General features: G+C 39.7%; 1 protein-coding gene across 3 annotated transcripts in view; it reads left to right on the top strand.

Moving 5' to 3' along the window:
* The window catches only part of FRAS1 (Fraser extracellular matrix complex subunit 1), a 464,791-nt gene that overhangs the window by 111,168 nt on the left and 327,738 nt on the right, over nt 1–25,885 (top strand). The window lies entirely within an intron of this gene.

The raw sequence follows: 25,885 nt of genomic DNA, 5'->3' as shown, positions 1-25,885 counted from the left end.
ACCCCTGGGTAATTTTTGTATTTTTAGTAGAGATGGGGTTTCACCATGTTGGCTAGGCTGGCCTCAAACTCCTGACCTTGTGATCTGACCACTTTGGCCTCCCAAAGTACTGGGGTTATAGGCATGAGCCACCAAGCCCAGCCGCTGTAGCCTTTTCTCAGAGTCTGACTTCAGCCCTCCTTCCTCCCTCCTCACATACTGCCATAGCTCCCTGCTTCCTATCAAGTTCAGTATAGGCTCATTGACCTGGCCCTTAAGACCGTTATCATGCAGCCCCATCCCATCTTGCTAGCTGTATCTACACTTACCCTAAAAACTTCTCTACACTTTTGCATGACCATCCCTTTCCTCATGTCCTTTTCCAAGTCAAGAATAGCTTCCTTCCATTCTTTACCTTAAATGCCTTTTCCACTATTTTAAGACGGGCCTTGACTTCTGACCTCTCATTTAGGTGCTCTTCTGCTCCCTCCGTCCTTCTCTCTCCCCCTCCACCTAATCCTCCCTGCATTTCCTCACTGTTTCTCTGCCATGTCTGCATCTGCCTGGCTGTATTAGACATTGCAAACTGCACATTCCTTGCCCTTCTCATTACAGATTTCATCTCCTGGCTTAGTGCACCAGCAATAGTGAAAGCTCTATGCATAGTTATTGGCTTTAATGAAATAGAATCATCCAAGAAAAGTTGTTTTATTTAACATATGCTATTTACCAAGATGGGAAAAAACATAAAAATACATTTTTAGAAACATTTGTAGTAAGATATGGTATGAACAGTGTTTGTGTTTAACCAAAAATTTTCATTTAATGAAACAGCATAGGCTTTATAATTTCTGGCTAATTGACTGATAAACACATTTTTTTCTGATCTACCCATACCTGTTAATGCTTTGGGAACTCATTTTTAGTTCGTTTCTAATCTTGGTAGATAAGCTGAATTTTGAAAACTAAAATATAACAGTGTCAGGATCCAAAGAAGATGGATTGTCATATTTCACTCTGACACTGCACAACAAATTTTAAAAAGTAAGGTTTTTTTTAAGTGCAGGAATAAATTGGTTTTCTTTCAGTTTCATTTTTTGACATTATTGTTCGATAATACTAAGCTTATCTAATTTTTAAAAGCCACCATTTTTTTATATTACCTCTTTCCATTAATTTTATTAGCCTGAAGAACATTAGTCTATTGAGATTCTTTTGTGGAGTTCTTGATTGAAGAGCTCTTTGGAGTCCCTTTATATTTTAAAACTGTACCTTTCCTCAAAGTCTCATTATTTTGGGTTGAATTTAGAGGTGACCATATGATAAAAATAATGTCCTTGTGGTCTCTAGGTTGGCAGGAGTATTTTATCCATGACACCCAACAAAGAGAAACACACTGTGAAATGTGATTTTAGAAGACGGGTGTGAACCTTAGTCCACAGCTCACATGTGCTGAAAAGGCTGACTTGGATTTTACAACTCTGCTTATTTTCTGACTTTGCCTCTCCATGCTGTCAGCTGCACAGAGCAATGCCCTCAGTCTTTCTGATGTATCCCTTATTCGTCCTGGGGTTTTGTCACAATCTGAGGTCTCACACAGAGTGAGGTCTTCTAGGCCTTTAAGGAGGTGTCTCATCTCTATCTTAGTCCAAGCCAGTTCCCAGCAGATATCTTTGTCCCCTACCCCAAGCCTCTTGGGTTTAGGAATCTGCTATTTGTGCTCCACCCTTGAAACATGGGAATCTATCTTGACACTGTTGTTTCCTGACACTGTTGTTCCCTCCCTGGGGTGCTATGAACATGAAATGGAGGAGTCTTGTCACTGCCTGGAGAGGCTGTTGTGAAGCAGGATCCAGACACCCTTTACTCTTGGGACTCCATCGCTTGCATCTCCTCCCCCTTTATAATTACTGGGAAGCTCCCCCATTCCCAGTCCCATTCCCAAGAGTCACCATGCCTTCCACACATGAGAGGCATCTTGGAATTGAAACTGAAAAGCAAAATATCTTTTCCAATTATTTCATAAATGTATTTTGACTTCAGTTGAGTGCTTCACTCATTCTTACTCAACTCACGTCTTTATATATAAGGTGCATAAAATTGAGATTGTGTTTACTGATTAGTGCTAAGAACTAACAAATCTTAATGGGGGCACTATGTGATTTTTCAAGACATTCTCATTTCTTATTGGGAAGCTATGGAAAAAGTGCTCCTCATTTAAAACACAATTTTAGAAAACCATCATGGGTAAAAACGACAAGCCTGGTTGAAGTAATAGAAAACATTTCTATTTGCATTACACTGTTATTCCCAAGGTGCTTAATACTTCTTACTAATGCTTATCATCAGTTACTGTGTGCATTCAGCTTCACTGTACAGATGGTATAACTGGGTGCTACGTGACTAACTCTTGATTACCATGTCCTTTGGTGTCTCCGGCGTCTCCCGTGTTTCAGCGGAACACACAACTGCATCTGGGAGATCAGAATAGCAGCTTCTTTTATTTTTAGGACCAGTCTCTGATGCTTTGACTCTCTGAATGAGCCTGGTGTTTCCCAGGAGCTCTCTGTAAATTAAATGTTGCTGTGTTCACTGCTTCAACTTGGAAATGTGTTGGCTCATGTTCTTGACTACAAGAAATCACAGTCCACTTAGGTCACGTAAAAAACCTTACTATTAATTTAGGGCTTGGCAAACATACCTATGTCCATGTATCTCTTCCATATTTGGTAGGATTATGAAACCTGCTTAATGAAGACTTGAATGTAATTTGAATATACAAGAGGATTATGTGTCTGAGAAGAAGATAATGAGATGTAACACTTTTTTACCAATGATGGCAGCTCAAACACAAGCTTCAAATTCCCATCTAACTCCACAAGATCCTTTGTTTTCCAGTGACCAGGAGTAGTTCTCTATCTGGGATATAACCAGTATGGAAGGGAGAGAAAAGATAGAAGGGGCGTACTCACTCAGCTGTCTCAAAAATGCTGAGCCTACCAGCTGTCTAACAATTAAGATAAGCTAAGTGTTTGGCTGACTAGCACTGGTCGTCTTCATGCATTAAAGTCACCTGGAATATTATTTGTCTTGGGGATAAGATGACAGTATTATAAATCTTTAACCAGGCTCTTTAAAATCCAATAAGATGGGAAGCTGGATTAGGTCAAAAGTCTTAGGGAAGAGAACACAGTCTAAATCTTGAGCCATTTGACTGCAGTGGAAATACCTGTATAGGAATAGTTGTTGGGATGAATGTTTTCATTTGGAAACAAAACATAAACCCTAAATGTAAATCACTGAATTTTCTTCTAGCAGCATCAGAATAATGCATTACATTCATGCACAGGCTGCGGTATTATTGAGGCAGAAAGGCATTACTGTATTCAGTAATGTGCTGTGAAGATTTTCATTATTGCATCTCAGCAGGCTTGGTTCTAGGCAGAAAGATGAAGTGTGTGAAATCAGCCTTTGCTACTTCCTGCAAATGCAGGCTGGCTGCTCTCCACCGGCCCCATCCTGATACTGCCCAGCAGGCTCCTGGCTTCTTGTCCCATGGCCTAGAGGCTATTTTTTGGGGGGAGGGCAAGATTGACATTTGGGCTCTTTCAGTACTTATACTCCTGGCTCCCATTAATTAACACATTTTCTAATGAATTGACTGTGCTCTCCTGCTACTGTCTAATTGCCTTTACTGTTCTTTTCTTGATCCAGCACTACTGGAGAGACTTCCAGGAGTTTCCCTGGGTGGCAGCGTCTCCCACCTGTGTGCCCCAGTGAGGAGGGACACACTCTGCCATTGAACCCACCCTTCAGTGTGTTGGCCTTGACTCTGGTCTGGCTGTGTCAGTTAACCTCCAGCAGGAAACAATCTACACACCTGAATTGGGTAATTTGAGGAAAGTTCAATAAAAGGATTGTTTTTAGAGGTAAGGGCAGGGCATTGTATAGGGAAACCAAAGGAATAGTGTAGTATCCCAGGGGTAGTTACAGCAGGGAGCCAATATTAATTCTACATCCAAAAGACAAAGGAAGAAGAGCATTTATGGGAACCTGAAAGCAGAGCCAGCTCTGTGGAGAGGGTCACCTTATAGGCACTGTGGCTTCAGATGAAAGAATGAAAGACCTGGCCAGATCATGATGCACAGAAGGAAGTGAGGCATGGAGGAAATGGCCACTCTTTCCACCCTCCCTCTGATCTTCTGCCAGTCCTCCTTTTTGGCCAAATCCTTCTGGAAGCCTGCTGATGTGGTCCATGCAGGCCAACCTGCCTTGGCTGAGAGCACGGGTAAATTGAAATGTCCAGCACAAGGGCTCTCAAGCACATGACACTGTTATACCCCTAAGAGATGCTAGGCTGCTGTCTCTTGGTGAGTGTCATTTTGCAAATCAATTCAATTAAGATCTCAGCTGCTCAGCATTAGTGACTTGAATGTCAAACGCTACAATGACTATCGGGGTATTTTTATGGTAATGTCCACCAAATTAAGGGTAATACCTGTGGTTGGTTATACCCTAGTTTAGAAATAAGGTAATTTTTCTTTCTATTATATATGAGATATCATTACTTCATGTATCAACATCTATGCAAATTGATAATTTTGAAAAAGAACTGAAAACTAGGAAGCCTAAAATGTCATAGAATCTTGGACTTGGAATACAGTATCCCATTTGTTCTCGTACTCAGAGCAGAAATCCCTTTTAAAATGCCCGTAGAAATCATTGTGCCCCTCCCATTGTGAGTGGGAGGACTCGCAATTCCACCCATTCCCATTGCCATCAGGTGTAAATGTTATAAAGAGTTCCCTTACTCTGGGCAGAAATCAACCTACTGTTTTTTTCACCAGTTCTAATTTTTCCTTGAAGAGCTACATTGCTTACATCTCATCATCCTTCAAATATGTGAAGATGGCCATCATTTTTCCCTGACACCTTCTCTCCAGGCAGAACATTCCCAGTTTCTGCAATCTGTCCTCATAAGATACAATTTAATTCAACAAACATTTTTTGAGCCCCCAGCTATTGGCAAGTCTCCAGGCAGGCACACCTATGAAGCTTACAGTGTGGTTGGGGAGAGGAATGTAAACACTTACTGCATTACAAGATAGAACGGAATGTGTCGAGTAGAAGTTTAACTTTCATACTTCTAAGTTTTCATACAAGTCATTGGTAAAAATGTTAATAGGAAAGAAACAAGAAAGGGGCCTTGTAGCATGTCAATAAAGAGCCTTCTTTACATCGAGACCAATTCACTCACATCAATGGGTACTGTCATTCAACCTACCCTTGGCTGTGGTCATCTTATCTGTCCCATCAAAACCTCACAGGAACTGTGAGGTTGCCATGCTTTGCTGAAACCAAGATTCATTACATCTTTCCCAAAAATTGCCAATAAGTGGGCTACACACCTCCATGGTGGGAGCGTGTTAGAACCCCAAAGGGAGGGAGAGACAGAGTGATGTGAAATGTTTTATATTCACCAGAAAAGGGGACATGGCTTGAAATATAGTTGAGAAACAAATAATTATACTTAAGTGTTAAGAATTAAGAAAGCTAAATGGTAGTACGTAGGTATTCTTTATGTTCTAAATGGTATTTTTGAAATATCTCAATGTTTATGAAAGGAGGAAATAAACACTGCCTTGTTCTATAGTAGAACCTTAATAGTGGAGTATGGCCATGGGCAACTCATGAGCTGTTGGGACAAGTGGATGGGGACACTGGTCTATGGTTAGCATTCTCTGTTGCGCCTGTTTCATTGTTCAAATTTTTCTCTCATTGAGTTAAAGCAAAATAAACAGCCATCTCTAGGTGAGGTCAGTTGGGGGTGTCTCTGGGTCCTGAATCACTGCTGGTGGTTGGGGCACTGCAAGGGCAGCCATGGGGAAGGCGGATCTGCCAGCTCTACTTGAGATTATGCTTCCAGTACCTGTAACTCCTGGTCTATCATCATCATCATCACTAGGGCTGAAAATTGTAGCCCTGTCTCTATCTCTTACACCTTCTTCCTTTCAGGTGCCTCTCCACATTTTACCTTCCCTCCCATACATATGGATATGGATTGAACACTGTGTATTACTCCCTGAAAGTGACTGAACACCGTTGATCCTCAGTTTCTCTGTCAGTAAAATGGCAGTAATGATACCTAACCTCTTAGGATTTGTATTAGTTTCTTGGGCTGCCATAACAAATTTCCACAAACTGGGTGACTTAAAAAGTAGAAATGCATTCTCTCAAAAAATGTTTTTCTGTCTCTGGAGGCCAGAGTCGGAAATTAAGGTGCTGTCTGGGCCATGCTCCCTCCCATGGCTCTAAGGGAGACTACTTCCTTGCCTCTTCCAGTTTCAGGCAGCTCCTGGCCTCCTAGGCTTGTGGCAGTATCTCATTAATCTCTGTCTCTGTCTTCTTGTGGCTGTTTTCTTTCTATGTGTTTGTGTGTTCTCTCTCATTCTCTCTCTCTCTCTCTCTCTCTCTCTCTCTCTCTGTCTCTCTTTTTAAATAAAGATTGGGTAGAGGCACTTTACCCAATGGCTGACATTTTTATTGAAATAATGGTTACTGCAGGCACCTTAAAAGGGATTTCTGCTCTAAGCAGGAGAATAAGTGGGATGTTCTATTCCAAGTCTAAGATTCTATGACATTCTAGGCTTCCTAGTTTTCAGTACTTTTTCTTATATTACCAATGTGTATAGATGTTGATACATAAAGTAGTGATATCTCACATGTAATAGGAAGCTAACTGCAAAAGAAAAATTACTTCATTTCTGAACCAGGGTTTAACCCATTACAAGTATTAATTTTGTGGGGATCAACATAAAAATTCCCCTGATAGTCATTGTAGTATTTGCCATTCAGTTCACTAATGTCTGAGCAGCTGAGATCTTAATTGAATTGATTTGCAAAATGACACTCACCAAGAGACAGCAACCTAGCATCTCTTAGGGATGTAATGGCACCATGTGCTTGAGATCCCTTGTGCTGGACATTTTCATTTACCACTGTTCTCAGCCAATGACTGGTAATTAACTCATTACCTTTACAAAGACCCTATTTCCAAATGAGGTCACATTCTGAGGTTCCAGGTGCACATAAAATTTGGGGAGACACCATTAAACCCACTACAGGCTTATTTTGGGCTTTAAATATGATACTTTATGTGGAGTACCTACATAGGGTGAGGCATACAGTAGGTATTTAATAAAGAGTAGTTCCCACCCACTAACTACCGCTGACACACATATGGAAAGCAGAGGGTGCAGCCTTGACTATACATTCCTCTTGGAATTGCCTGTGGTTTGATCTTCAGGACTCTTCAGTATCTCACTGTTCCCATCTACACAATAGGTCTAATCACTTATCAAGAAAGAATATAGAAATACATAGCAAAGGAAAACTTCTTGAGAATGTAACTTAGAACCAGAAAATGGAATGGGATGGGAAAATGCAGTTGTTCTCACCAACTGGAAGTGTATCTTCAGTTGAGGCCCTGTTGGATAATTTACATTCTTCTCATTCCTTCAGCCTTGAGGCCTTTTCTTGACATCTGGCTCTCTACAGAAAAAGCACCTGTGGTGGCCTCTTCTTTTTAATATCACACGCCGGCAGGTAGGCAGGCAAGTTATGCTGAGACATGGCTCACAATCTCCTCAGGCTTTGGATGAAAGAAAGCGTAATTCCCCTGAACGAACAGGAAGCATTTCATTAAAAATCTGAGTTGTATAAAACTCTCTAAAATGTGGAGCTTTGAAAAGCCACTCCTTTCCTGCTCCAGAAAATATATTCAAAATGACATCTCTATAAACTTTGAACGTGTTATATGTGCAGAAATCCAAAGAAGGTGAAAAAAGGAGGGATTCCAGGTACTTCTTTCATCTAAATAACTTGTCTAAGGGAATTGACTTTTATATGGAGGTGGAATAAAGCCTGATGTGATTAAGAGACACCTGTTGTATGTCTCTAAGATTTAAGGTATGACACTGGCATCCACTTGTGAGACAAATGAATATGACTGTCCCCACCCGGCTCTGTGCATAGTGACTACCCAGGGAAAAGTAGGGAGTTGGGCAGCTGGTGCAAGGATGCTGTAGCAATTGGTGAGAGCCATGGAGAGAAGTGGCTGAAAGGTCTGGTTAACAAACACTCTTGTTTTTGTTATACTAAGCAAGCTTATACTAAGCTTGCTTTTTGACTACTGATGATATCACTATACTTACGTTAACTTATTCAACCAACCAATACTTAGCATGCTCTCACTGTGTACTAGGCACTAGGATATAGAATAAAAGTCAGTTGCTACTCTTAGGAGGTTCCAGTCTAGTGGAAGAGATACACAGGTAAACATTCATTCATTCAACAACCAACTGAGCATATACAGTGTCTCAGGCTCTGGGTGTGCTGGATGTGGTGAACAGGGTAAATGGTACCTAAAGGTATGAAAGCTTTGATCTAGTGGGGGAAGCAGTGTGAAATTTAATAATTTCACAAATGACCATAGAATTATATTTGTAAGAAACGCTGTAAAGCAAAAGCTCAGGATGCCATAAGAGAATAGAACAGGGGTAATTGCGTTGTGGTTATATAGTGATATCATGTGATATATGCTGCAGTGGAAATGCACACTGGGAGCTCCTGGGGGCCTGAAAGGGGAGCTTCACCCAGACAGGCCAGGTAAGGAAGGGTTCCTAAGAGAAGCAGGGTCTGGATCTTGGGTAACCAGGCAAGAAGAAGGCTGGGCTCCAGGTTTCCACTATTTTCCTGGGGTGATGATGATGATATTCAGCAAAACAGAGTGCAGGAGAAAAGTAGGTTTAGGGAGAGTGACAGTGACTTTGATTTGGGTCACTTTGAGTCTGAGATACTTGAGGAAATCTAAGTTTAAATGCCCACAGGGGCCAGGTGCGGTGGCTCACACCTGTAATCCTAGCACTTTGGGAGGCTGAGGTGGGTGGATCATTTGAGGTCAGGAGTTTGAGGCCAACCTGGCCAATGTGGCGAAATCCCATATCTACTAAAAACACAAAAAATTAGCCCCGAACATGGTGGCATGCACTTGTAATCCCAGTTACCTAAGAGGCTAAGGCATGAGAATCACTTGAACCCAGGAGGTGGAGGTTGCAGTGAGCCAAGATTGTGCCACTGCACTCCAACCAGAGTGACAGAGTGAGACCCTGTCTCAAAAAGAAAAAAAGAAAAAAAAAAAAAAGCCCAGAGGACAGACAACTATGTGGATCTGGAGCTCAGCACAAAGGTAGCAATGGATGAGCGAGGAAGAAAAACAGGAACTCAGGCTAAGAGGTACACAGAAGAACTGGGAAAAGAGATAGAAGGAGTAGTTCAAGACAGGAGGAAAACCAGGAGAGAGCGATGCCACAGACGTCTCTGATGTTGAGATAGGGTCTAGCATGTCCAGAGTTGTAGCAGGTCAAGCCAGATATGTACTTGTATAATTCTTGGGCTGGCATGGGGAGGTTGTTGATATCTTCCGAAGGTGCAGTTTCATGGGTGGATGAGAGCAGTAGGTGGAATGATGGGTGTGGACATGGAAACGAACATCCCAGTTTCTGAAGTCTACATCTCTAGGGAAGGTATTTTAATTTCCAAGAAAGCAAAGTCTTCAGCCACAAGAACAAAGCCATTACATGAAATATTAACAGTCACCAGGTAAGGCAGAGTGGGGATGGCTGGTCTCTTCACAGGAATTGTTTTAGCCTCCTCTGAAACCGCACCACCTATGCAGATAAGTGGTCCATCTCCCAGCAGCCATGCTCAGGAATGTGCTCCCAGTGCCCAGGAAATGTATTGTATTGTTTCTGTGTTGGCATTTGACTCTGTTTTGAACATAATAAAGAGTGATCTTGCCTTACTTTACTGTCAAATTATCTCTTTAGTCTTTGTTTTAAAGTATGTCTTATACCAACTGGGCTGTAAGAAGTGCAGGCTTCTGTTAAAGTCCTTAGTTTTGGGCATGAGGTATGGGAGGGCATTATTTAGGATTGATCTTTTTTTCTCCCTGTTTTCATTCTCCGTGTATGTGTGTGTTTTAAAATATATTCCAGCCATCCAGATTCTAGAAGGTGGTCAGCACATTATATATTTAATTAATTAACTGAAAAGTTAAAAACAACAAGAGAAAACTGAAAATTTTAAGGGCAAAGAGAGTGTTGGGGAAAGGGAAGTAGCATTTATTTAGTGCTTACTATGCTCTGAGACAGCTCTTCCTGGTCAAACTATGTCCATTGACCAGTGATGTTAGTGTCAAGTGGGAGCTGGTCAGAAATGTACACTCTAAGCCCCACTCAGAGCCAGCTACTCAGAATCTATGGCCCATGTGATTGTGCACACACTAGAATTTGAGAAGCACTGCTCTGGGTCTATTATAAATTGTCCCATTTAGTCCTCATAGCAAAGCTGTGAAGTACAGATAATTATACCCCGGATCAGTCAGGGTCATTGGAGAAACAGAACCAGTGGGAGATAATGTTAAAGTATTTATTACAAAGAATTGGCTTACCTAATTATGGGGGTTGGTTAAGCAAGTTCATAGCTATAGGACTGGCAGCAAGGAAGATTGTGGGCAGTCTGCAACCCCTGGGCATGAGCTGAAGCTGTTCTCCACACGGAAGTCAGGAAGGGATGATTCAGTGAAGGGAAAGCACTTGTAGACCCAGGTGCTGTTTGGAGTCTCATTGACAAGGAAGAACCCAATTCCTTATAAAGGCCCACCTGATTAGATCAAGCCGGTCGAAGATGATGGCTCTAGCTTGAAGTCAACTGATTAGGGATTTTGACAACATCTTCAAAATCCCCTCACAGCAGCATCTAGACTAAATAACTGGGAAAAAGTCTTTGTATGCTACAAATGACTCTGCCCTTCCTTCTGTGCTCATAGTTCAGCCTGGCCATGTTGACATGAAAAACCATCACATCTTCATTTTTCAGCAAACAGAGGTCATGTAAGTTATCTTGGGTCATAGGCCTGGTAAGTGGTGCCCTGGCATTCAACCCCAGGACTATCTACCATCATGCTTTTCAAAATGTGTTGACGAGACCAGTACTTGTAGAATTAATGCTGCATGTCAGTTGATCAGCAATTATTTGCAGAGCTGTTGTATCTTGTATAGAAGCCTGTGGTAGGTAGAACTGTGTGAGTGCCATTTAGTTGAGTGCAAATAGAGCGAAAGGCAAGTCAACTGACTGAAAGGGTTTATGGCCTGTACCTGTTTTATTGGCTTGAGCTTTGTTAAAGTAAACTTGATTTATCAAGATTGTTGTCTTGCAGAATTTAGATGGAATGTATTTGTGCCAGAGTTTATAGAATGCAAGTTAGTTGTTAGCCTTTTCAGATAAAACTACAAGTGGTGTTTGAATCCCTATGCTCATGGTTTTGTTTTTCACTGTAGAGGTTCCTTTTAAACCTTAGGTTATTAGCTTTAGAGAAGACTTGCATATGAGTATGTGGGTTTTTTTTTTAATCTAATAAAGTTATTTGCTTTTCTTGATTGTTGGAAAATAAGCTCCAGCAAGTTGTGACCAGACTTGCATCACTGATGGGTTGTCATACAGTTTTATTTTTAGACCATGCAGTATTTTGGTTAGCATGTAAAAATATCTATACTTGATGCAGATCAGAACAAGCAAAATCTTTGAACCATAGACAGCTAATAAGTACAATTTGCCTACTTCTTGAAAATCGTCAACCTTGGCTTTGACTCTTGTCTGTATATGATTTCTGTGGCTTTGTTCTCAGACTGTCTTGTCCTCCCCCAACAACCTATGTTTCAATCAAGAATTAATTTGGCATTTTCTATTCAGAATGTTTCTGTGGTTCTTTTTGAGGCTATCCTCTTTGCTGACCCTTTCCTGCAAACTTTGTTGCTTTCTTGTACCTCATGACTCCAAAAAAGACTTAACCTTAAAGTTGAACATTCCACAGTCATCATGGGAAAAGTACTATGTGTAAGAAATATAGCTCTTTGATAACATTAGAAACTTGGGGTTTTCAACATATATAGTTCAAGAAATTGGTAAGGTTGAACTTGGAGAAGATTCATGTTTTACTTTTCCCACAAACAGCTTTGATGAATGTCTGATTTTTTTTTTTTTAGAGAGGTGAGAAACAGCTGTTTGACAGACTGCTTGGGAAATTAAGACCTTGCTCATCCTTTTTTTTTTTTTTTTTCCCTCTAAAAATCATGAAACCTTGATAGGAGCCTGGGTTAGTGAATACTAAATGGTAATCAGTTATCAGGGATATCTATTATAAATGCCATCTGTTCAAGGCTTCACATATATTTAATAGCATTTTTGCTGACGTACTCTCTTTATCATAAAGCCTGTCACTTGTGAACTATGTGGAAGTCTATATTAATTTGAAGCCACCATATTAAGTTTGAATCACATGAGGCTTATTAGCATTTTCCAGGTCAGGAATTGCTTGGATTCTCACCCTGTTGTTTTATATAGATATAGTTTTAAGACAAACTTACTGGTTTTTTTTTCATGTAAAGCTTGTCACCCAGACCACAGCAACAATATGCAACATGACACAATCACTATACAAACAGTTGCAGCCATATTCTTCAGTGATTTCCCAGTAGACAATATCAAAATTGTGTTCTGATTAGTTATTTTCTAGTGGCAACTGAATATATAAATAACAAGTAGATCGTAGTGTGATGGGAGTTTCCCAGGGGTAAAGACCCTCAATGGGTCACGTCATTGCTTTTCTGTTTTTTGTCTTCTTTTCATTCTGCTGCTCTGCTACGTCTATGTCTAAACTCCTGTAGAATTTTTATTTGTGTATTTTATGCCAACATGTATTATAGTAATATATGCACTTAGCTTCTCTCTAAGTCTTTGAGCCTAAAATCTGGTCTGATTTACTTTAGTTTCTTCCAAAGCACTCAATAAATATTTTTGAGGGAATGCATGCCTGAATGAGAATGAAAGTTTTGCTTCATTTAAAGTGAAACTGTGGTCAACTCTCTCTACAAATGGTAGAGAGGATAGCTGGAAGGGAGATATTCTAGAGTCCAGCCTCCTTTCTTGTTGTTTGGGGGTTTAAGCAGAGCTGCAAAGTTACTTGTATGTTCTTCACTGTGTTACTCTGTTGGAAAAAATAAATCTTTTAATCAAGTGTGATGTTTTAGAAGAGGCACCCATGGAGTGATGAAAGGGGAGAGGGCCCTTAGCCTTGTCCTCATCACCTGGTCAAGCAGAAGGATGACATCAGTCTCATACCTGCCCTTCTTATTGGGAGAGATAATGATTCATAGACCTCATTTATAAAGGTGAGGAGGGGTGATAGTGGACCTTTGCTGTTTGTAGAAGGAATTCCTCAAATTTTGTCCCGATAGTTTGCAGCCCCAGATGTCCTACTGTCTGCCCAGGCATTTCTGGGAGAGAGGTCAAGGGACTAAACTCATAGAACTAAAATTAAGATTATTGCCCCTTGGTAAGATATTTGTCCTCATGGTGAGATATAGCCTATAAATTCTGTTGCTATTCTTAAAGACAGCATCAACATTCAATTTTATGCCTCTATTTCAATACGTCCAGATCAACAGAGTTGCTGTTGGCAATGCAATTAAACAAGAACCTAAGAATCTGGTACTAAAGTTTAAATTTACCAAGTGTAGGGTGCATATGATTAATGAGAAGTAGAATTTGTCTGAGTGGGGTCTTGGTCACCTGTCAACAGTTATCTACCCTTTGCCTTTTCCCCTTTCCTTCTATGAAGACAAATACTGTAGCTGTAGTAGTATTCATTTACATAAACCTGATTTCTTCCTCTATGGAGAAAAGGAAGGTGTCTTATTAGCCAAGTTCCGCCAGAGAAGCAGAACCAGTAGGAGTTTCTATCTATCATCTATCTATCTATCTATCTATCCATCCATCCATCCATCCAAGCATCCATCCATCCATCTGTCCATCCATCTGTTAATCAATCAATCAATCGATCATCTATCTGCTATCTACTATCTACATTTACATCGGTGCAAAGATAATTGAGGTTTTGACCGTTACTTTTAATGGCAAAAACTGCAATTACTTTTGCATCAACCTAATATTTCTGGGAATTGGCTTATCTGATGATGGGGACTGGCTAGGATACTGGACTCTGCAGTCCACAGGTGAAATGTCTTCCTCCTCAGGGAAACCAGCTCTACTCATAAGGACTCTCAACTGTTTGGATCAGGCCCAACCAGGATATAAAGGAACACTGATTTTACTTAAAGTCAACTGATTATAGATGTTGATCATATCTATAAAATACCTTCACAGTAATGCCTAGATTAGCATTTGATTGAATAACTGGGGACTATAGTTTAGCCAGTTGACATATAAAACTGACCATCACAGAAGGGTTTTGCACATTGAGCTCCAGATATTATATGGATTTCATAAAATGGAACTTTCCGTATTAGTTTAATGAAGAGTCGCCAATACCGCAATCACTGGTTTAGTCCTTACATGGACAGTTGGCATTACTCTGCCCCCGTCCTCGTGCTATAAATGGCCATAAAAGGCAGCGGTATCGATGGACAATCATAAAAGCACCATCATGGGTGAAAACAGCTCAAAATATGCGATATGCAGATGTGGTTTTATTTCCAGCTATAGCCTAATTAATTATGTCCAAGTGAAGAGGCATGTGGCATTACTGCTGAATTGTAACCGAGACCCAGAGTAAGGCAGGAAGTTTGCCCATGTGAAAGGATACAGTAGTCATTGGAGGACTTGCCTGGGGATATACATCATCTACTTCTAGTTCTGACATATTTACCTGTAAGCTTTGCTTCTCCTGACTTATCTGACCACATGTATAATTACATCATGTCTCATTAAAATGCACAATTGTGGATAATATTTTCACTAAACTTAATTTTGACTTCTTAAAACTGGAGGATGAAAAGAATACTCCCTGTTTAGTTCTGCTGGAGATGAGTAGACGAGTTAGTACATCCCTCTTGGTTTCCTTCAGTTCAGACTGGACTGCCATAATCATTTTCTCTGATATTCCTATAATGGGCTTCCACTCTCTTGATCACTTTCGTTGAACTTCTCTGTATCTTCCTACATTGTTCTTAGAATACTGAGCCTGAAAACATGTACTCAGTTCTCCAGGTTCAGAACATGATGTGAGCAGAAGATAAGGATGTGGTTCTGTCATCCCAAGGATGTTTTTGTTGGTTCCTTCTCCTTTAAAAGTTGGTGTGTCCCAACTTTTAGGGATGTAGGACTTCTTTTCTTGCTATAGTCTCTTTCCAAGTGTTCTCGTTCAGCTACATGGTTCAAATATGTCTGTACTGACTTGAAAATTCTTCCCTCTAGTCCTGACCTCTCCCATGGCAGACACAGATGGCAAGTCTCTATTTTACTTCTCTATTTGCATATATAATAGATCCTCAGATTTCACAAGCTCAAAAAAGAACTCTTTATTCCATATTTCCTTCCCAACCAATTTCTTCCCATTTCCCTTTACCTCATATAGTTTTTGGCCAAAGCCAAGTATCTCATAGTTGTTTCTAATTCTACCCTCCACATCCAATGCATGACCATCTCCTATGTATTCAACTTCCTAAAATAGAGCCTCAAACCATTCCAAAACTTTGTTATCTTTTCCCTACACTGATGCATTAGCCTTCTAACCTGGTTTTGTTTCTACTGTTGCTCAGCTACATCCTTTCCTGGCCACAGAAAACCTCAGCTAAATATAGTGAATTCAGATCATGCCCCTTCTTTTGTTTAAGTTCTTTTGATGCTTTTCTGGTGCACTCAGTCTAAAGTGCACACTCTTTACCTTGGTCTGCAGCTCCCTGCCTCCTCTTCAGACCTTAGCTCAGAGTCTTCACGTTATGACCCACTACAGTCCAGCCGCTGTGACTTCTTTTTCTCACACATCAATCAAGCTTGTTACCAACTCAAGCTTTTGAACTGTTTAATCTTTCTCCCTGGAATACTCCCTCAGAAACCCCACATGACTGGCTCCCTCTCCTTCTTCAGATCTCAATGTAAAATCGCTTCCTCAGAGAGGCCTTCCCTGTCTATGCTGTCTGATCTGGTCACTTGTCTCACCTCCCTTCCTCATCTCCCCCATTCCTCGATTTTTTTTTCCTCTCTCATTGTTTGGTTATTTACGGTTTATCATCATCTGCTAGAATGTACTGTTGTGAAGGCAAAGTATTTAGCCCTTCCCACCCACACACCCTCCTTCCCTCCTTCTCTCCCTTTTTTCCTTCTTTCTTTCCATCCTTCCATCCCCCTCTCCCCACCCCCCTCCTTCCCTTCTCTTCCCTTCCTACTTTACCACAGTATAAGATAGTACCTAACACAGAGAATTTGCTTAGTATATGTTATTTGAATGGTTACACAAATGGTTGTCATTTTATTATGCTTCTGGTGTGTAGCAATGTACTAGGCTGACAGTTTCAAGGGGTTCCATGGACTGAATTATTTGCCCTGCCAAGCTCATATGTTTAAGAGCTAACACCCAATGTGAGTATATTTGGAGACAGGGCCTTTACAGAAGTAATTAAGATAAAATAACAAAAGATGTAATTAGGCTTAAATGAGGTCATAAGAGTGGGATCTTGATCCCATAGGATTAGTATCCTTATGAGAAGAGGAGGAGAAACCAGAACTCACTTGCTGTCTCCACACATGCACACTGAAAAACACTCAGTGAGAAGGTGGCCATCTGCAAGCCAGGAAGAGAGGCCTCAATAAAAATAAATTGGCCAGAAGCTTGCTCTTGGACTTTCCAGCCTCCAGAACTGTGAGAAGAAATTTCTGTTGCTTAAGCCACCCAGTCTATGTATATTGTTATGGCACCCTGAGCAGACTAAGACAAGGGGTGATAGAGTGACTGTGAGATTGCTTTTGTAGGTCTTAGCATATGTCTGGATCTTCTCATCTTTCACATGTAATTTAGGTGGAATTCACCTAAATGTGGTAACATTTAAACATTAAAAATAAAAAAATCTACCAATTGTTGACCTTGTCATCCAGCTTCTTGGATCTTCATTTAATCTGGCATTTTATTACTCTAGGCAGTTAGTGTTATTTGATGAACTAGAAATTTACCAATATGTTAAAGTAACACGAAAAAGTATTTAAAGAAAATTGTTCCTACTACTAGATCCTGGGGGTTTGTTTGCATTATTTTCATCTAGAGAAAGTCTCATATGTTCTTCTTCTTTTTTTTTTTGAGACAGAGTCTTGCACTGTCACCCAGGCTGGAGTATAGTGGCGTGATCATGGCTCATGGCTCTGACTGCAAACTCAGTCTCCTGGGTTCAAGTGATCCTCTTCCCTCAGCCTTCCAAGTAGCTGAGACCACAAGCACATACCACTATGGCCAGCTATTTTTTAACTTTTTGTAGAGATGTTTGGTTATTTACTGTTTATCATTGTTTGGTTACTTACTGTTTATCATCTGCTAGAATGCACTCTTGTGAAGGAAAGTCTTGAGCTCTTCCCTTCCTATCCATGACCCCGCTGAACATGGGATCTTGCCATGTTGCTCAGGCTGGTCTTCAGCACCTTGGCTCAAGCGATCCTTTTGCCTTGTCCTCCAAAAGTGCTGGGATTACAGGTATGAGCCACTGTACCTGGCCTATCATTCTTCTTATTATTATTTTTAATCTGAAGGCAGATTTCTTATTTACAACAAGGTCACATCTTATTGATTGTAGTATCTCTAGCATCTGGTACAGTAAAGCATCTATTCTAGAACATAGTATTGGCCTAAAAATTTTACTGGGTAAATAATGAATTTTTTTCTGGACCTACGCTAATTTGTTCTTAAGTCTTTGATATAAAACCTTATTAGGGTTCTTTAGAAAGATTAAATTATATACTTTAGAATAATCCATATTTACTCTTATTATGCCTATTTTTTATCCTCCATCTTGGTGTTCAAAATTAAAGACATGAGCTAAATTTAGAGAACTTCTTTTTTTCTCCCTGAATTGGTTTCTCTAACTCAATTGTAATGATGTCTGTGGGCATATATTCCACAGTATTTCTGATAGTGATTACATATTGTTTTCATTCTGAGATTTCATATATTCTCTGTTCCTCAGAAGTATTGAAAAGAAAAAATATGTGAAGGATTTTGAATAATGGCCTCTTTATCATATAAGAGACTTGAGAAATTCCAACTTCAATTTGTGGGGCTTGAATGAGATTTTTTTTCCTCTGTAGAATTTAAATGAAAGTCATGGGATTCCATAAGTGTTGTTGTTTATAGACTGTTTGAAACTGAAGTTGGGAGTGAGCAAAAATTTGTTGCAATGGAGGGAGGTATGAAAAACAAGAAAGAGAAGTGGAGGGTAGATTGGGACAAAGTAGAACAGAAATGTGGGTGAGATTCCAGGGATAGTATGTGCTGGATGCTTGAAATGAAAGTTTTCCAAACATTTGCAAAAATTCCTTTCATCCTTTTGCTTGTCCAGGCAATTCATTTTTTTAAAATACCTCAACAATGATGCTTATTATTTAGCTATAGTTATTTTGTGTTTACTCTTACCCCACACTTCCTGCAAAATTAGTCGGAGCTCTGAAGTCACACCACCTGGGTTCAAATCCTGTTTCTACCACTTAACATTTCTGTGGCTTGGGCAAATTAGCTGAATTTCTTTATGCCTCCACAAAGTAAAGACACATCTGTAAAGTGGGACAAACAGTTCAAAGGATTGTCATGGGGATTAAATGAGTTTATACATGTAAATGACTGGCATATAATTAAGATGTCACAATTAGTTGTTTTTATCATCATCTTCATCCTCATCATTTCTCAGACGGAGCCTAGCATGTCAATAATTTATTAATTGAATTATCTTATCAAGGGATGCAGGGCCTTATGAAAGGAATTTAATGTAGAAAAGCTCAAAAGTCAGGCAATTATTGGATAGAAATGTAGCTCATTTCAAATACAAAGAGAAGGTTGGGCAAGAAAAAAGTAATGAGACAAGGGAAAGAGGTGAGAGTAAAGAGTGGACTGAATGCAACGCTTTTAGAGCAGGACTATGTAGCAGGTGCTTTTGATGCTTTACATCATATCTCCTCCACCCACCTCTGATTTCAGCTCCTTATTCTTGGGGTTGCAGGAGAGTAACAGTTCCATGGGAGGCCAGACTCTCTCTGACAGTGCCCCAACCTTAACCACAAGGTGGCCTGTTTTCACTTTCAATCTCAGAACCTCCTCAGACACCACTGAAGTCAGATTGGCCAGTGGGCAAGCATGGCTTAAAGTATAGGGGGAGTGAATCCCCGCAGACAGCATTCAGCCAGTAACTCCAGCCTTCAGCCCTGCAGAACATTCTGGGAAGTATTTTCTTTTCCTTTCAGAGGTCCCATGGGCATACAGCCCAGTTGACTATGATTTTTTTTTTGACAAACCTTCATATTAGCATTTCCTCTCTCTTGGTCTCATTCTTCTCTTCCACTTACTCATGCTTTCTGAGACATCTTTCCAAATGAATTAAGTCTTTGACCTTGTCTCAGGCTCTGTTTTGAGAGGAACAGAAACAAAAAGAAAAAGAAGAACGAGCATAGGAACATGATAGGTCAGCATTAATTGTAACACTTTTGCTGTTTTCTCTGGTTCATAGCTTGCTGCCGAAATACCTTGGAGATATTGTAGCATCTTAACTTGTTTCGACTGCAGTTGACCCTTGAACAACATGAGTTTCAACTGTGTGGATCTATTTTATCATGGATTCTCTTTCACCTTCGCCGTCCCTGAGACAACAAGCCCAACACCTCCTCTTCTTTCTCCTCTTCCTCACCTATTCAACATGAAGATGATGAGGACAAACACCTTAATCATAATCCATTTCCATTCAGTGAATAGTAAATATATTTTCTCTTCCTTATGATTTTCCTTATACCACTTTATTTTCTCTAGCTTACTTTATTCTAAATATACAGCATATTATGTATATAACATACAAAATATGTGTTAATTGACTGTTTATATTATCGGTAAGGTGTCCAGTCAACAATAGGCAATTAGTAGTTAAATTTTGGGAGAATAAAGAATTACACACGGATTTTTTACTGTGTAGGGGATGGCACCCCTAACTGCTGTGTTGTTCAAGGGTCAACTGTATATTGACACTTTTTTGAGGACAGGAACAATTTTTACATGTATTTTATGTTCCCCACCTCCTGAAACTCAGGGGTAGGCATATCTGTTGATAGATTGGTTTTCTACTTGAATCTCACAATTCCTCTTGGGATTGTAGTTCAGTGTAATCTAGTTTTACCAGCAGAGAGACAGTGGAAAATGACAAATGAGTTCTATTAGTTTGGGAATTTGAGTTTTTAAGAATAGTGGCTCAAGTGATATTTGTGGTTGAAGAACAACTGTGGCCTCTGCAAGTAATTAATTATCTCTCCAGAGATGATCACCTCTGTGGGCTGCCCCTTATCTTGATGCTCCTTCATGTAAGAGTAAACTTTCTTGGCTTTCTGTTTTCAATCCATTTTTATGAGAAAGAAATTAATTCTTTGGGGGTGGGGGTATACTAATGTAAGGCATTTGTCTACAGAGCATGAAAGCAATTTTTCCAAATTACTTATTAAACAAATCAGTAAAAATGGTAAAAATAAAACAAATCAGTATTTTGAAACAATTAGTATTTCTAAAATGTCAATTTATCTTTTTTGGCTTTAACTCATATTCTCTCAAAAGAGATTCATGAGAAGACCTGCAGACTGGCATGATGTCCAGACTTCCACCCCCTGGAATTAGGCTAACATTAATTTGATTAAGAAAATGAGTAGTGCATTAGGATCAATGATGAGCCGTGTGTAACCAGGCCCATGAGGTAATAAACATGGGGACTGTTTTAATAATTTGATGCATGTAAAGTGCTTAGAATTCTGCTTTGGAACATTTTAAGTTCCAAGTGCTCAGTAAGTTTACTGAGTTAGCCCTGATGATGATGGATGAATAAAAACCATAAAAATAGTGGGGGAATAGCTCTAATACATTAAACTTGTACATTTTCCTTGTGATTTGGGATTATAGGGTAGGATGCCATAAGGATGGCAAAGGTAGTTTGCTGCCTTTGTGAAATATGATTCCTGTACAGAAATAGTTATAGGTAATAAGAACCACTACCACCCTAGCTGCCTGCTCATTCAATGTGAAGCAATTGAACACAGGTCTTGTCTAATGGCTGGAGTAATGTGAATCTGACTCTGGGTGATGAAATGTTACCGTTGAAAGTAGGTTTCTAGCCGTTGTCAGAATCTTATTTTTGCTGTAGCTGTTACTACTGTAAATAGACGTCAAGTTAACCAAACACGAAAAAATCTCTTTTCCTGACCACAGCATGTGTTTAACCACAAATAGTTCCTGATAAACTTCTGGGAGACATGAGCCTGTACAAGACATGGAACTCCTGACAGATAAGGCCACACCCCTGTCCCATGTTATTGCTGACATATTTCTCCCAAAGCAGCACTGCTCATTATTATGAAAGCAGGGCAGGCTTGAGTGAAGAAAGGATATGCTTCAGTGGAAAGAAAATAGAGAGCAACTTCTAACATATACTTGGAGACTGTCTTTCACCTTTTTCCCTGTGTTATTTTGAGGCAAGTAAAGGGATAGATGCAATACTGATGTGATCAATCTATTTAAGAAAGTAAAATATCTAAGTTTGTTCTGGGCCCTGAATTACAGGTTTTTTTTTTTTTTTTTTTTTTTCCAGACAAGTAGCTGCCAAAGAAGTCAGTGTGGTATCAATTTAATGAAATGTCTACTAGTAAACTGTCATTTATAATTATTCAGTATATTTACCTCCATAGTTACATCTTTTATCACTCAAAGTAGCTGTACTTCAAGGGAGATGTTTCTGCTTATGAAGAAAGTGATGAGAATGTTGTAACTTGGTTTTTGCCATGACTTGAATTCTATATCTATATCTATATCTATATACATGTATATTTATCTTCAAGTCTGGAAGGCCAAAGTGAAAATCTTTTTCTATCTTCCCCAAATGTTCTGTTTTCAGCGATTCCTTTTTCTCAAACATAATGAGCTTTCAGTAATGATTTGAACTTTGCTTATACCTTTCTGACCCCAGATGTATTCTTACTGTATTTACACAGGGCACATATTTCATTGTGGCTTTTATTATTTGCCTTTGTGTCTGCCTGTCCTCCCTGGGGTCAGGCAACATGTGTTATTCTTTTCTGATGTTGGTGGGAAGACTGGTGCTTTTCGTAAAGTTGACGCTCAAGAACTGTTACTTTGATGAAATGTTTATTTAGTAAATATGAGGATACTATAGTTATTTTATTAAGTACCAATTCTAAAAGCATGATGTTTTTTGATAAATTGGAAGTTAGGTAAAAACAAAATATTAGTTCATTGGAATCATAAGATCTCAAAAAGTGTATGAAATTTTAGAGGAACTAGAGACTTTAGCCCAACCTTTTTGTTTTGCAGATGGGGAATCTTGACTTGCTTTGGATAAGAAACCCATGGGTCATGCCCTCCCATCTTTCAGTGCTTTGACTAGAGAGCTGAGGAATTGGCCTATGAGAGACCTGTTGACAAATTAATTCTCAGAGGTTTATAAGGGCTCTGAGCTCTCACCCCATATCCACCCCTCTACATATGATGTGCATGAATTTCAACATTTCAACTCAACCAATTGCTTCTGAAAATTGTGATATTAAGGACAAAATAAAGTTAGGTTTGTAGCCTAATGCCTGCTCATTTTAACTGACTACAAAGCCAGAATTAAGGTGTCACTGATGAGGAAAATAGGTGTCAAAATGCAAACAGCATTGGAGGTATTTTTGCAAACTTCTGGGGCCTCTCTTCTGAGGATTCAGTGTTAGTTGACAGAAAAAGGGAAAGAAGCAAGGAAAAGAAATATTTATTGATAGGTCATGGTAGGGGGCATGACCACATTTTTAAACCAGTTGGTCTCAAACAGGGATGAATTTGCCCAATAATCCTTTAAACAAGTGGGTCTCAAATAGGGATGGACTATCCATCCCACCCTTTAGCCTCCAAGGCTTTTGGGTAACGTCTGCAAACGTTTTTGGTTGTCACAACTGGCGTGTCCCTTTTGGCATCTAGGAGGTAGAGGCTGTGGATACTGCCATACATACTGCCATGCACAGGACAGCCCCCACCACAGTTATCCAGCCCAAAATGTCAATAGCATGGTAGATTAACCCTGTAAACTAAATATCATATTGTCTTCATATTTATAGATGAGAAAATGGAGGTCTGGCATTACCTGGCTCATGAGTGGATTGGACTTTTAACCTCTGATTTATCAACTTTTCACTTGTGCCCCCTCACTAAGCCCACTCTCCGGATGGAGCAGTGACTCCCAAAACTGGGTTTGTATAAGCATCAACAGGGAGCTTCTTAAAATTCAGTTCTTTAAAATTCAGTTTCCTGGGCTGGGTGCCATGGCTTACACCTGAAATCCCAGCATTTCAGGAGGCTCAGGTGGGTGGATCACTTGAGGTCAGGAGTTTGAGACCAGCCTGGGCAATGTTGTGAAACCCCATCTCTACTAAAAATACAAAAATTAGCTGAGCAAGGTGGCGCACACTTCTAATCCCAGCTACTTAGAAGGCTGAGGCAGGAAAATCTTGTGAACCTGGAAGGCAGAGGTTGCAGTTAGCCAAGTTGGCACCACTGCACTTCAACCTGGGTGACAGAGCAATACTCCCTCTCAAAAGAAAAAAAAGTCAGTTTTCTGGATCCACCTCTGGGATTCTGTTTTATTTGGTCTGGTGTAGAACATGGAGCCCACATATTTTATCAAGCTCCCAAGCTCCCATACCCACGTGTTAAGCACCACCTCAGGCAAGGTGTTCACAGTCTATGCAGATTGGCCCCGTGGTGGGGATCTAGGATTTGGCTACTTCTGCTCTGCTCTGGTTTCCCTCCTCTTGACCATTGTATCTCTCACTCTTCTGACTGTACCTAGGGTAGTGAGCTGGGCTTTCTTACTTGTGGATGTGAATGTTCCAGAACATAATGGGTGAATCCAGCTATCATTAAAAAAAAAAGTATTTCTTGGTACTTAAGGTATTGAAAATAGTAATAGGACCATTTCATAATGCTAATTTCAGGAGTAAAGACTAAAACTTCCTGTAGGGTCAGTCAGACTGGTTTGATTTATTTAACAAACATTAATTGAGTGCTTCTCCTCAGCTGTTGGGAATTTCATTACAGGCAATAATGTGTGATAAAATGGGGTAAGTGTGGATGGGTGTTAGGGACTGGGAGTCATCTCAATGAATGAGGCAGGGACTTAAAGGTAACTGAGGGATAAGAGATAGCTCAGCCAGTCCTCATTATTTGTGGATTCTGTATTTGCAAATTTACCTACTCAACGAAAGTTTGTTTGTAACCGCCAAATCAACACTCATGGCACTTTTGTGACCATTTGTGGACATATTCAGCATGGTAAAAAATTTGAGTCTCCTGAAACACACGTTCCCAATTGAGGTCTAACAAGGTAACATTCTCTCTTCTTGTTTCATACTGTAAACAGATATCCTTTTTGTGATCCATTTTGTGTTCTAACTTTTCACATCTTTGTTAGCAAGCTTACTGTTTAAAATTTTTCCCAAACATAATGCTAAAGGGCTGTCTAGTGTTCCTGAGTGCAAAAAGGCTGTGATATGCCTTACAAACACTTGTGTTAGGTAAGCTTTATTGAGGCGTGATCTATAGTGCTGTTGGTCATGAGTTCAAAGTGAATTAATTAACAATATATATTAAATAAGGTTCTGTAAACAGAAACACACATAAAGCAAGGTTATATATTGATCAGTTGATGAAAATTTTGTGATCATAGACTCCTGGAATCCCAAGCCTATATTTCCCCAAAAAACAGTGGTTCAGCATTTGTTAATTCAGTGTTTGTGGTGACATTTTGGAACAAAACTACCATGAATAACACGGATCAGCTCTATATGGACTAGCTAAACATCTGTACAATGGAGTACAATGCAGTCATGTTATAGAACTGTCAGGGAAAGAATTTCATTTTGCCTGAGATAAAATGAGTGGTGCTTTTCCGAAGTAAATGTAGCTAATCTTCATTCATACAGAGACTGCAATTAGAGAGTAAGATTACTGCTAACTAAAGGAATAAATTACAGTAAAGCTTTCTCTTTTAAAGGCATAATTATCAAAGAGATTTATGGGCTATTTGGTTCATTTTCAAGAGCCAGTGTGAGTGTCTGGACTGATTTTGGGGATCATTATCACTACGCTTTATAAATCTTGCCCTGGTTTTTACCACCGATTTATTCCCCCTTTTCATAGTCCACAAAGTGCACCATATGGAGAAGACCATTTACATGGACTAACTCTGAACTATTTAGATTGTGTATTCTTTAAAATTCAAAATGTTATGTCTTATTTAGAGTTTCTAAGTGAAAAGAATCAAAGTCATCTTTACAATGAAAGCAAATTATGGGAACCTTCTAAGCACAACTTGATATGATTTGAGCCATGTCTTCTTCCTTACATTTTTCACTTTTTTTTTCCTGTATTTTTGGGGTTCAGTGATGGATACTAGTTTCTGGCAGGGCATAGGTGCTAAGGAGACTACTTAGAAAGTCCCCAAATATACGGTGAAGGGAATTTGCATTTTGCTCTGTTTCCTAAGCTCCAGGGGACTTACTGGGTGGTGGCGCTTGAGGTGGAATAGGAGTCCCTGACAATAGTTAGATGTAATGTTGAGTCCCTGAGTGACAAGAGGTTAGGCGCCACTGAAAAGAGAAGAGCATTTAAAAGGATGGTCATCCCAAACAGTTAGATTCTTCTTTCTTTTTTCTTTTCTTTTTTTTCCTTTTTTTTGTTTTTGTTTTTGTTTTTGTTTTTGAGACAGGGTCTTTCTCTGTT

This window comes from Sapajus apella, unplaced genomic scaffold, assembly GCF_009761245.1.
Source record: "Sapajus apella isolate SASKATOON/1434 unplaced genomic scaffold, GSC_monkey_1.0 scaffold45, whole genome shotgun sequence".
Taxonomy (NCBI): Eukaryota; Metazoa; Chordata; class Mammalia; order Primates; family Cebidae; genus Sapajus; species Sapajus apella.
This window is presented reverse-complemented; position numbering and strand designations above follow the sequence as displayed.